This window comes from Carica papaya, chromosome 3 (assembly GCF_054855325.1).
Source record: "Carica papaya isolate Zhongbai chromosome 3, ASM5485532v1, whole genome shotgun sequence".
NCBI lineage: Eukaryota > Viridiplantae > Streptophyta > Magnoliopsida > Brassicales > Caricaceae > Carica > Carica papaya.
In genome coordinates, this window is record NC_142311.1 from 12,895,260 (window position 1) to 12,910,448 (window position 15,189).

Sequence of the window (15,189 nt, forward strand, 5' to 3'; positions counted from 1 at the left end):
CATCATAATAATGCATAACAAAAGTAGATATGTTAATAAAATAGTACTTAACATCAGCTCGATATGGCAGAGATAGATATCAGCATCATACAACAATATCTAAGTTTTTATAGAGTTCAAATTCTAAAACACCAAAATGGAAGCAGCTATAACCTATTTAAATATATAAGAAGCACAATAATCAACAAGACTAATATATAAAAGGATAAGTGACCAAGTACAAGGGATCAACTTTTTTTTATATATAAAAAATTGTTATTAGGAATAAGAAGAGATAAATTACGATATTAGAGAATAAAATATTCTACTGGAGACTTCAATGAAAGAGTTTTGAAACAAAAATAAATTACAAAATGGTTTGGCAACCGAGCCCCAAAGGTCAAATTATTGTCAAACCTCAAATTCCAAGAATGGAAACAGAAATATCTAGAGATTGCCCATTGGCTTTCAACTATATAATATAACATATTGAAAGCATGCTTCAGAAGTTGACGAAAAAATACCAAGCTATTAATAACATAGAATTGCACGCATTGTTTTTAAACATATAATATTTTAAAACATAGAATTTCATATATCTGGATTCACTGTTGATGCAATGGTATATGACTAAAGAATAATAAAGACACATTAGCTGAAGGGAAAAACTTGCATGCACTATACAACCATGTATGCACCATACCTACACCAAGAGTTCCAACTAAAATCTAAATGATGTTAACATCTTTGCCTTCTCTACCAGGTAATATCTGCATGAATTGTTACCCACGTAAATTCAAGAATAGTGTATAAAAAAGAATAATGGTACATAAGGTCCAAAAAATGTGCACCAAAAATGCAGATGTTGTAACATGCAAAAAACAAAATACAAACTTCAGAAATTGTGAATAGAAATCAAGAGAGGCAGACAGTGATAACTGTGTTGAAAATAATACCTACGCTTAAGAATTCGTCTCTGTTGAGAAAAGTATGTCACCAAATGATTTTCTAGTGCATCATACCTAACTAAAACCAATAATAGAACTAAAAAGAAAGTAATTTAATAGGGCAACTAGACATGACAAAGGAACAAGAATATCCTACCCTAAGATATAATACATTTTAGCAAACTAATGACGTCTAATACATCTCAAGCAATAATAATATAATTTGTGATCTATTTTTTCAAAGTACATGACTAAAAAAAACATATAACTAGATTAGAGCAACTGTAACGGCCCCGAAAATTAAAAGAAAACACATATATAAAATTTTAAGTGTGGAAGCGAAATAAAATATTATGATTAACATCCCTTACACAATAACGAAAACGTATTAAACGTATGAAAGAATAAGCTAACTAAAGTGAATACTAGAAATGAATACTATAAGAAAAACTATAAAATCTTTAGGCATCTACTCGCCGTCTTCCTGCGGAACGGGCTCGGGAACCAAGCCCTTCTGATCTGAAATTGTTAAGTAAGGAATGAGTTACACTAGCCCAGTAAAGAATGTCACACTATCTCACTGTCACATAAGTAAAGATTGGTAGAAAACAAAAACGACCAAGGGAGCATAATTTATAACAAATTCATTTATCAATAATAAAATCATTTACTGTCCACTTACCTCGGTGAGATTTATGAAAACAATAATATTATAATATCATGAAATCATATGCACTCTGTAACATAACACATGTCATATTTTTAATCTTTCAATCATTAAGCAACAAATTTCCTCTTTCACCAGCCTATCAGTATCTATGGATATCCATAGGGGTTCCCGCCACACATGAACCATTCATTTTAACAACTTAATTTCAGGGCTGTCCCCATACCCCGTTCGGTATGGGCGCCAAAATAATAAACCTCAATATCCCGTCCGGTATGAGGGTGAAGCAGGTCGTCCCCATACTCCGTCCGGTATAAGCGCCAAAACATTTAAAGTCTCCATACCCCGTCCGGTATGAGAGACAACGTTCCCAGTATGGTCCCTTATGGACCCAGTCCGTCCACCATCTCCCAGGATGTCTAGTGAGACTGTTAACCTATCCATTTATTAACTCAATCTCATTCCTATTTGTTCTTAGTCTCAATTACCCAATCAAACATGAATACATAAACCAGTAACGAACACCAAACCAGGCAAACATAACATCGAGTTTACAATAATCAAACCATAATAAATTAAACAGTGAATTATGCATACGAAGCCACAGAATAAACAAATCAGATACTAAACTGCATTTAGACTGTAAAATAAATTAAACAGGAACTGACTAAAAAACATATCAGATTCAGGCTCCACTAGCAACCTTAATTAATTATACATATCCATGAATTCATAAAATACCGTTTTATCATTCATTATACTTTAATACCGTGATAGAAAATAGGGTGAGAGATCCTTACTTGATTCGAAGTATAAAATCGATTTTTTTCACTATGCCTACGAGCAGTCTCTAGATTTCCTGAATTTTTTTCCTGGGAACTGAAACACACTTCCGGTACCTGTACATGTCCCCAAAAAACTCCAAATCAGACCCAAGGCCTCCTCGGCTAATTTTGAAATTTTGACACTGCGGAGGCGACGACGCCGCCGCTTGCGGCAGCGATTCGCCTCAGGTTGGCCATTTCCGACCGTTTTCGGCCGAATTCGGCCAAACTTGCATTGGTTCCTGTGATAAAACACACTTAAGGCCCTCGGTGGGCCAAAAAAACTCAAAAAATTGAGACTTACCGGCGGCGGAGCTCTCGGGTGCGGCGGCTCCTCCGGCGCGAGTCGCTATTTGATGTTTTGCTCTGGTCAACCTCGTTTGGTGGCCGGAAAGTGCTCCAGTGCGGCGACGGTTGGCGGCGGTCGGTTCCTCCGCTGGCTGGGCTGTCTTCTCCAGCGAGGACTCTGGCGGCTAGGGTTTAGGGTTTGGTGTGGATGAGATTATTTATAACCTTCCCCTTTTAATCTGAGCCGTCCATCACGATTTAATCTGGACCGTCCGATCGCGATTAAATTAGAAATGAATCTGGGCTATCTGCGCGTGTGTAATCTGGGCCATCCGCGCGCGCGTTTGATCTGGGTTGTCTGTGCGCGCGAGAACGGATCTCAGCCATCTGATCGCACGCACGCGGATCGCCCACGTGGCCCATTCCGTGTGGCCTTCCTGCGTCAGCGTCTCTGCCACGCGGCGTGTCCTGGTTGGCCGAAGCCGCTGACCGGGCTACTGACGTGGCTGCTGATGTGGCACAATTTTTCTAAATTGCGTTTTGACCCCCAGTTTCCGATTTTCTTTTCAAAAACATCCACAGAATCCGAATTTTCACCCCTTTTTCTCAAAATTATTTTCAATTAAATCCCAAAAATAAATTTACCCATTTTTATCATTATTATTATTTTTATTTCCATTAAATTAAATTAAACTAAATTAAAACAATTATATTATTAGTTAAATAAATCAATAAAAAATTAAAATAATTCAAAATTATAATAATTCCAATAATAATAATAAAAATTAAAATTAGGGTGTTACAGCAACCACAGTTCAATTCATGCTACCACCGTACAAATGTCAGCACAAATCTCAAAACTCAATATTTCATGAGTTTTGTTAACAAAAAAGGATGAGATATTAAATACTGTAAATTAAACAATTAGATATTAAAGTGTCTGCAGCAATGACACTAAGCTTATCCAACACATACACACTGTAAAGTAATTAAATACAAAAGCTATTTCTATGTTTATCATAAACTGAAAAGATTCATAATAGATAGTTAATTGGAAGAAAGCATAAAGAAATAAACACTTCTTTCCCTTTCTCCCCTTCTTTTACTAGGAAAATGCAGAACTTTCTTATTAGATCAAGCAATTTTAAGTACATCCAAAGATGTAGATGAGCAACAATAAATAGGTGAGACCATATTTAGGATTAATGTTTGAGATCGTATTAGATAATTTACCCACCTATTTTGTATCGATTAAATATCATTACAACATTTACAAATGCTGAATTATCATAGTCAATCCAAAAGGCAAGTGGTTCTACATTTTGTGCTCTTTAGGTAAATCCCGAATCAAGTCTCCAATGTTATACATGGCACTAGTTGCTGCACCGATATTGTCATTGTTAGCATGACAACTAAACGGTTCATGGAGTTAATTCAAATTTAATTAAATGATCATAGGTATTTAATATACCTCTTTCCCACTTACTAATCATTCATACAAGGCCAGATTCACCGCAAACAACCCCATCTATCATTGCAAATTTAATTTAAAAAAGAAACAAAGAAATGAAGAAAGAAAGAAATAGACTTTTCTACCAAAGCTAAAATTATACTTCTAATGCAAAGAGATTATGTAGTATTCGCATAGAAAATACATTACGCAAATAATGAAACACAGAAAGAAAAAAGGAAGGAAAGAAATGCAAAGCAAAAAAATAATAATAAATGTCTTTCTCGAGGGAATTAAACAATGCAGGGATGACTTGCTAAATGCATGCATAACTACATTTTTAAATGATGAATTTAAATTAGAAACAAACATAGAAAGAAACAAAAAACACAAAGAAAGGAAAGAAAAGAAAGAAATTGTTCTACCTTATCTCATATTCTACCTCTAAAATGCTTCAGTTACTTTCAGTGAGTGCTGCAATATCCATTAATATATATAGGTTATGTAGTGTACAATAACAAGTGCATCATTAAATAACTGTGAAAAGCAAAATGAATCCTAACATCTCCTTAGAAATAACTATCTCAAACTGTCAAAAGCCACATCAATATAATATAAATGATCATAGGCATTTGATATACCTCTTTTCCACTAACCAACAATTCATGCAAGGCCAAATTCAAAACAAACAATCTCAAATATCACTGCAAATTTAATTAAAGAAGGAAATAAAGAAAAAAAAAATAAAGAAACTTTTTTACCAAAGCTCAGATTTTACCTCTAATGCAAAGAGATTATGTAGAGTATTTGCATATAAAATATATCATGCAAATAATGAAACAAAGAATGAATGAAAGAAAAAGGATGGAAAGAAAAGCAAAGCAAAGAAAAGAAACGTCTGTCTCCTTGGGAATCAAACAGTGAAAGGAGAACAAGTTATATGTAATTCTGTTAGATCCGTGAATTCTAAATAAAAAAAATTGAAATGCTTAACTTTGACTGAACTTGGAGCAATACCCAAGTTATCTATGAATCTTTTTTTTTTTTAAGAATCAAGTCATACATAGTTCTGCTCCATTCATTTCATTTTTTTATTAGACTTCATGGATAGTAAAGTACTAGATTTCAGGTAAACTAAAAATAAACTGTAGTGTTTTCCAGTTCTGTCGGATTTCAAGATGAAAAAAAAAATTAAAATATAGTACATTTCAAATATTTCTATATTTTAAGATAAATAAAAGATGAAACTCTACATTGATGACTTGTGTGATTTACAGTTACTTCAAGAGATTTGGAAAATGAAATGGAGTCTACATTAAGGTAAATAAAGAATCAAAAGCAATAACTTTTAAATCTACTGGTATTTTTGAAAAAGTTGAAAACATTGCTTTCATGGCACAAGGAGGCTTAATGGATTATATTACTTTTGGATTTTGAAGGCAATAAGAAAATAAAGAATAGGTTTTTTCTAAGTTTAAAAATTGATAGCAAAAACTACATTCTCGTCAAATGCTAAGAAAACATCAATTTTTTCCCTTCAAAATCCTAAAAGCTATATATGCATTTGTTGAAGACTGCTTATTCTAAAAAAAGCAATGTATTGTTCTTTTTCTTTTTTAAAAGTGCCTATTACATTCAAAATTCATTGTCTTTGGTTCTTCATTTGCCTTGTTGTAGATTATATTTCATTTCGCTTTTTAAGTAATCGAAAATTACACAAGTGATCAAAATAAGTAGAATTTAATATTTCGTTTCACTTGAAATATGAAAGTCTTTGAAAGCTACTATAATTTCAATTTCTCTTTCATCTTGAAGTCCGATAAAATCAAAAAATATTGTGTTTTATTTTTAGTTTACTTTAAATCCAACAAAGATTGGAACATATTACAGTCAATACTTTATTATTCATGAAGTCTAATAAAAGAACGAAATGCTTAAATCTAATTGGACTTGGAGTAGTACTCCAAGTTTTCTACGTACCTTTTTTTTATGATAAAGTCATACGTAATTTTGCTTAATCCATAAAGTCTAATAAAAAATTTAAATGCTTAAATTTGACTGAACTTGGAGTGGTACGCCAAGTTGTCTATGTACTTTTTTTTAATCAAATTATATGTATTTTTACACAATTCACGAATTTTAATAAAAAATTAAAATGCTTAAATTTGACCGAACTTGGGTAGTACACCAAGCTACCTACGTACTTTCTTTTTGATGATCAAGTAATACATAGTTCTGCTCCATACATTTCATTTTTTATAAGATTTCATGGATAATAAAGTATTGAATTTCAAAAAAACTCAAAAAGAAATGCAGTACTATCCAAGTCTGTCAAATTTTGTGATGAAAAAGAAATTAAAGATATAGGACCTTTCTAATACTTATATATTTCAAGGGAAATGAATGATGAAACTTTACTTCTTTTGTTTACTTGTGTAATTTTCAATTATTTCAAGAGATTTTGAAAAATGAAATGGAGTATATAATAATGTAAATGAAGAAAAAAAAACAATGATTTTTGAATCTACTGGATATTTTTTGAAAAAAATCGAAAAAATTACTTTTGTAGTTCAAGCAGACTTGAAGAATGGCTTCTGTTGCTTTTGGGGTTTTGAACACAATAAGAAAATAAAGGATTAGTACTTTTTTAGCAAGATCAAGTTTAAATATCGACAGAACAAAACTACGTTACTATCAAATACTAAGAAGTACCAATTCTTTCCCTTCAAATTCTAAAAAGCCACATATGTCATTCTTGAAGGTTGATTGTGCTTAAACAAGCAATGCAATTTTCTTCTTAACCATTTTCAAATATACTTAGTATATTCAAAAGTCGTTGCATTAGATTCTTCATTTGTCTTGCTATAGACTCAATTCATTTCTCAATCTCTTTTGAAGTAATAAAAAATTACACGAATAATAAAAAAAACTAAATTTCTTCTTTTATTTCTTTTGAGATATGGAAGTCTTTAAAGACTATTATATTTTCAATTTCTCTTTTATCTTGAAATCCAATAGAATTGGAAAAAATTGTGTTTCATATTTAGTTTACTTGAAATTAAACAGTGATTGAAATAAATTATATTCAATACTTTATTATCTATACAAGTCTAATAAAAATTTGAAATGTTTAAATTTGACTGGACATGGAGTAGTGCTCCAAGTTGTTGATGCACCTTCTTTTTGAGAATCAAGTTATATATAGTTATGCTCAATCCGTGAATTCTGATAAAAAATTAAAATGATTAAATTTGACTAAATTTAGTGCAGTACGCCAAACTGCCTACGTACATTCTTTTTTGGATCAAGTCATACGTAGTTCTACTTCATCCATTTCATTTTTATAAGACTTTCACAAAGTAGTAGGTTTCTTAGGCACATGTAAGTAAAGCAGAGTTCGATAGGTCAAGAGATAATGGAACAAGAATTACTATTGGGAGTTGGAAGAATAGAAGAGTTCGAGAGATAATGGCTGAAGAGGAAACTAGGAATGATGATTCACTTGAGTTAACCCGTATCATAACCTTTAACATCATAAGGATGAGTTAGTCAAGGCCACTCCTAATCCAATATCTATTTTGGAACATAGAGATTAAAAATTTGTTAGGATACAATAGGGTCAAAAAACATCTAACAAAGATTTAGCAAGATCTGTACTAAGCTAGTTTGCTAGTTTTTTTGTCTATAAATACATCACTTGCTCTTAGGAATACATAAGTTATGCAGTATATGATTAGCAAATGCATCAATTAATAATTATGTACAAGCAACTAAATTAAAAGAACCTAATCATAGAATATATATATACATAAAAAGCGTCACAGGTTTTACAGCACGTAAATAGCAAATGCAAAGAACTTAATAAAAGAACCAAAAGATGAATCTTTATCTCTTATTGGCAATAATTCCTTTATTCATCCCTATCTCTTGGCCTGTTTAAAAGAGATCATACTAATATGTAATAAGTTCTTTTCTCATTAAAAAAGTAATATTAAAAAGAAAATGAGAATATACAAAAAAAGAAAAGAGAATTAAATACACCCCCATAGAAAGCAAAAAAGAAATAAACTAAAAAAAATGAGACAGACTAACACCCTTTAACAAGGAATACAATCTAAACTGAATATGCAATTAGTGATCAATATATAGGTCGTTAGTATAATGATAACAAATATTTCATTCTATAACTATGAAAAGTAAACATAATACTTTACCTCTTCTTGCCAATAATTATGCCAATGTCATCTGCTTCTCTTAACCCACCCAAAAGAGCACCTCAATATGCTAATATGTGATCGTGAAAATTGACAAGGTGCCACTTTCTCAATGACGGACTTTTCGTGTAAGCTCATATTCATAACTATTTTATTGTAAATTTATATGACAAAGGAAAGAAATGAGGAAGGAAAGAAGAAAAGAAAAAAAGAAAGAAGGTATAAAGAAAGTTTTCTATGCAAGCTCGAATTTAAAGCTACCTTGTATGATTGCAAATTTAAATTAAGAAAGAAAAACACGAAGAAAGGAAAGAAAAGAAAGAAAGTTTTCTACCATATCTCAGATTCCACCTCTAGAATGTTTCAATTCCTTTCGGCAAGTGCCACAATATCCATAAATAATATGCAGGTTATGTACTGTACAATAGCAAATGCATCATTAAATAATTATGAAAAAGAAAATAAATCCTTACATCTACTCATCAATAATTATGCCAACATCCTCCTCTTCTCATAGGATATGATCTAAAAAGAAAATTTTATGGTCTAGATTTAGCTGTTCGCTTAGTAAGAGAATTAGGATCTCCATCACGCAATTGCAAGGCCTTTTTCATAGTAGTTACTAAAGCCAGAGTTCCATCCTAATCTTCCTCCTTGATCATTGTTTCTGCATAATTCAAGGTTATCAATGATAAAATAAAGAAAGCTTATATTCGGCTCTTTAATTAAAGAAGACCACATTGATGTAAAATAAGCCTAAACTAGACTAGCTTTTCATACAATTTTCTGTTAAGAACAACTAATAAGACATCAATTTTTTTTAAGGTTGTACAGAGAGAGAGAGAGAGGAAGCTTTTTATTTAAAAAAATACTTTGTTTACGAAGTGCAAGAGATAAAACTTTTATCCATTTTTTTAACATTATTAGATTTCTAAGAAGAGAACAATATATGTGATGCAATTACATAATCGTTGCCAAAACTTGTTAATTTTTTAATGTTGATCATACCATGCTGATCAAAATCTTCCATGTATAGCCCTGAAAGAACGAAAACCATGCTTCTTTGAGCTGATTCTTTTCTTCCACTGGATTAGAACTAATCAAATCTCGAAATTTTATGACAGTCCCCAGTCCATTGACTTCCTCTAGATTGAAAAAGAAAATAAGATTTGAGTATTCAAAAAAGTGAAAGCACCAAAATTATACATGAGCTATACAGATTAAAATTTACAGATTCAATCTTCAAAAAACTCGTGGTTTAACTAGATGAGTTTGAACCAAATATTTTCAAGCCCCACCGCGAAGTAAATCTGGTTTTTCCTGTACTATACCTAAACACTAAAGTCAAAATTCATAAAGTTTCACATTTAATTGAACAACATTAACACACAAAATCTTGTCTCATCAGTTATATTTGTTGCAAAACTAACCGATGTCTCCCTTCCAATAAGAGATACCATTCATTTCGAATGATAACTAAGTATCATGAACCTAAAAATCTCTACTTAAATCAAATAAAATTATGAACTTAAAAATTTCTGCTCAAATCAAATAGTAATTAAATATAACAAAATCTTGTATTTTAATTATAAATAGTACAAGAAGTTTAGCACACAAAACCTACCAAATAATCAATAATCTTTCTTACAAGAGCAATAAATGAACTATTAAAAAAACAATACTAGGAGGTTGCTAAAGATGGGATCTTATAACTGAATTCCTTATACCTGTTGAAAGCTAACATGGCTTCAAATGGAGTAAAAATTGGAGCTAAGAACTCTTTGTTATGCAAAAAAGCAATTTGAGGACAAGATACATAAGTGAAAATATCACACTAACATGGAAGAGGAAAAATTACTAACTTTAAAGTCTTAGCTTCCGTAGCAATAGGAAATAATAATCTACATATAAGAAGTCAATTTTAGGAAGGTTGGCAACTTTTAAAGATTTGGTTTGCCTGTGATAAGTGTGTAAGTTTCTTTCCCCACTGCAGTGATCAAACCATTCATCTGATGAATCACACGAAGGTAACCCACTGTAGCAATGATCAGTTTACCATCATAATGATGTATAACAAAATTAGATATGTTAATAAAATAGTACCTAACATCAACTTGACATGACAGAGATAGATATCAACATCATACAACAACATGTAAGTTTTTATAGAGTTTAAATACTAAAACACCAGAGTGGGAGCAAACAGAATCTACTTAAATATATAAGAAGCACGATAATGAGCAAGACTAATATATAACATGAATAAGTGATCAAGTGCAAGGGATCAACTTTTTTTTATAAAAAAATAAATAAATTGTTATTAGAAATAAGAAGAGATAAATTACAATGATAGAAAATGAAATATTCTACTAGAGACTTCAATGAAAGAGCTTTAAAACAAAAATAAGTTACAAAATGGTTTGGCAATTGGGCCCCAAAGGTCAAACTATTATCAAACCTCCAATTCCAAGGATGGAGACAGAAATATCTAGAAATTTCTCATTGGTTTTCAACTATACAATATAACATATTGAAAGCATGTTTCAGAAGTTGACAAAAAACTACCAAGCTATTAATAATATATAAAATCACACATATCCTTTTAAAACATAGAATTCCATGGATCCTGATTCATTACTGATCTAATGATACATTATCAGGGAATATTAGAGACATATAAGTTGAAGAGTAAAACTTGTATGTACTATACAACCATATATGCAGCAGACCTACACCAAGAGTTCTAACCAAAATCCAAATGATGATAGCATTTTTTGCTTTATCCACCAGGTAATATCTGCATGAATTGTTACTCGAGTAAACCAAGAATGGTGTATAAGGAAGATCAATGGTACATAAGGTCGACTAAATGTGCATCGAAAAGGCAGATAATTTAACATACAAAAAATAGAGTACAAACTTCATAAAAAGTGAATAGAAATCAAGATAGACAGACAAGGATAACTGTGTTGAAGTGATACCTACGATAAAGAATACATCTCTGTTGAGAAAAGTCTGTCACTAAATGATCTTCTGTTGCATCATACCTAACAAAACCAACCATATAATTAAAAAGAAAGTAATTAAAAAAGGACAAGTAGCCATAACAAAGGAACAAGAATATCTTACCTTATTTTTCTAATATATAATCTAGTTTAGCAAATTAATTACATCTAAAACATCTCAAGCAATAATAATTTGATTTTGTGATCTATTTTTCCAAAGCATGTGACTCATAAAAACATCTGACCAGATTGAAGCACTTCTTTCCCTCTCTCCCTTTCTTTTGTTAGAAAAATGCACAACCTTCTTATTTGATCAACAGATTTCAAGTACATCCAAAGATTTAGACAAGCAACAATACATGCGTGAGATCATTTTTAGGATTAATGTTTGAGACCCTATTATATAATTTACCCACCTATTTTGCAGTAATTAAATATCAGTACAACATTTGAAAATGTTTAATTATCATAGCCAATCCAAAAAACCAAGTAGTCCTCCATTTTGTGCCCTTCAAGTAAAGCCCCAATTAAGCCTCTAGTTTTATATATGGCGCTGATTACTGCACCAATACTGTCATGTTAGCGTGATTATTAAATGGTCCAAGGAGTCACTGCAAATTTAATTAGATGATCACAAGTATTAAGGTACCACCTTCCCATTAACCAACTATTCATGCAACCTCAGATTTAGAGCAAACAATCGCATCTATCACACCAATTTTAATTAAAATAAAAAACAAATAAAAGAATAAGGAAAGAAAGAAACTTTTCTACCAAACTCAGATTCTACCTCTAATCATCAATCAATGAGTGTGCTATGCAGTATCTGTAATGCCCAAGTTTAAATTTAATGTAAATTAAGTTAATTTAAATGTAAATTTTTTATCTTTTTTAATTTTAATTTAGAGTAAAAATAAAGAAAATTTGATGGAGGATGAAATTGAAAACAATTTTGGAGAAAATCGGTGAAAATTTTGGTTCTTAAGGTATTTTTGAAAGAAAAATCGAAAATCGGAGGTTGAAACACAATTTAGAAAAGTTTTGTCACGTAGAATGCCCGATCAGCAACCCCGATGAACCAAGACGCGCCACATGGAAAGGGGCGCTGACGCGGTGCCATGTAGGAGGCCACGCGGGCGATCTACGTGTCCGCGATCGAACGATTCAGATTTGTTCCCGCGTGCACGAACAGCCCGGATCCATTCCCTCCCCAAACGCGATCGGACAGTCAAATGTAAATGTGATTAGACAGTTTAGATTAGATCGCGATGAATGGTCCATATTGGATCGCGATGAACGGCCTAGATTTACTCCCTATTTAATCGCGATCGGACAGTTTAGATCAAACGTGATGGACGATCCAGATTAAAAGGGGATGAGCATAAATAACTCTCTTCATACCAAACTCTAACCCTAGACACCAGTCGCCCTTACTGGAGAAGAAGACCTAGCCGCCGGGAAGGAGAGCCACCGTCACCCGCCGCCAAAAAAAAATAAAAATTTCTCCCTTTGCTCGGAATTCAATTTTAAACACCTCCATACCCAAATCGGAGCAAAAGAACCGGCCGATTGGCCAGAAATCGCAGACAAAGCCCGGTGCTGCCGCTGCGGAGAATTTCATAAAATGCCTCCGATGAGGCCCTTCCCGATTCCCGTTCGGCGTAATTTTTCTACCTTTGTGATCACCGTTTCCTTCTCTACAGGTTGACCGGAGCAAAATACCCAACCGCAACGTGAGCCAGAGGTGCCACCGCACCGGAGAGCCCCGCCAATAGTAAGTTTCAGTTTTTTGTATTTTTTCGACCAACCAAGACTCCTTAATATGTTTTCTCGTAAGGATCGATGTAAAATCGACCGAAATCAGCTGACCCGAATTAAACATTTTTTTATGGGTAATATTTGATTATTTTTATTATATTTAAACATTTTTTTATTCATATGACGAATTAAAAAAAAGTTTAAATTTGAGTTGCTAGAAATATTAGTGTAGCTACAATATATATATATGATGCAACGACCCCGGAACTCCAAAAGAGACAAATTATAAAATTAGTGCGGAAGCAAAATAAATAATTAGAGTTTACATTCTTTACACAATAATTGAAAAGTACCAAATAGGGCTTATGAGAATAACCCTTCTAAAAAAACAAATAATAACTAAATAAATAAATTAAAAGTAAACAAACTAAATGTTCTACTCGCAACCCTCTTGTGGATTGGGCTTAGGATCCTAGTTCTCTTAATCTGAAATAGCTAATGAAAGAGTGAGCTACTATAACGACCCCAGAAATCCAAAAGGAAATATATAATAACTTAAGTGCGAAAGTAAAATAAAAAGTTAAAGTTTACATCCCTTACATAATAACTTAAAAGTACTAAACAAACATCACGAAATGAATTCTCTAAAAGAAACACGAGAAATGAGAAAAGCAAAAGAAACTATAAAGTATCTAGCATCTACTCGTAGTCTTCTTGCTGATAAAGCTCGGGAACCAGGTCCTCCTGATCTGAAATAGTTAAATAAGAAATGAGCTACATTAGCCCAATAAGGATATCATATTATATCACCGTCACATAAGCAAAGGTTGATAGAAAATCAAAACAACCAATGGAGTAGTAGATTTAAACCAATACATTTATTTAAAATAAAATCATTTACTCTTTTACTTACCATTGGAGAATTTATGAAAACAAATTATAGAAGTAATAATATCATACATATCATAATTTCATGCATAATCAACCATCACGATACATATTATAAATCCAAATCCATTAACAATAGACGAACTCGTAACTGTTTCTCTTTTCACCAGCCTACTAGTATCCATGAGGATCCATAGGGGTGTCCCCGCTACACGTGAACCCCTTTCCCTTAACAGTTTTAATTACATAACCGACCCCATACCCCGTCCGGTATGAGCGTCAAGGCATTAAACCTCAATACCTCGTCCGGTATGAGGGTGAAGTGGGTCATCCCCATACCCCGTCTGGTATGAGCACCAAATGATCAAGTCTCCATACCCCGTCCGGTATGAGACAACGTTCACGGTAGGGTTTCCTATGAAGCTGGTCCATTCACCATCTCTCAGAATATCTAGTGAGGCTGTCATCTTATCCATTTATCATATCGCACCCATTTTCTGTTTTTTCTTAGTCTTCGTTACCAAATCAAACATAAATACATAAACAAGTAAACATGCATCCGATAATGCAATCATATCTTAGATTCCCAAAATCAAATAGTGGTCAAGTAAGATAGTAATACATGCATTTAAACCATACGATATATAAATCAGATACCATCATGCTTTTAGACTGTAAAATAAATCAACAGAAATCAATAGAAAACAATGTCTGATTTGAGCTCCATTAGCAATCCGTAATTAATCAAGCACATCCATTTAATTTGTACAAAAGACTGTATTATTATTTATTTGAACTTCAATTCCATTATAGAAAATAGCGTGAGGGGTCCTTACTTGATTTGACGCTGAAATCTAAGTAGTTACTGCGCCTACGGGCGGTCCCTAGGTTCCTTGAATTTTTCTTCGGGAACTGAAATGCACTTACGGTACCTATAAATATCCCAAATAAACCAAAAAATCAGTCCTAGGGCTTACTCAGCCAATTTCAGAAATCTAGCACTGCGGCTCCGTCGTGCTCCGGTGACGGCGCCACCGCCCGCGGCGGTGATCCGCCTCGGTTTGGCTATTTTCGGCCGTTTTTGGCCGAATTCAGCCAAATTTGCATCGGTTCCTATGAGAAAATATACTTAGGGCCCTCGGTGGGCTGAAAAAATGTAGAAAATCGAA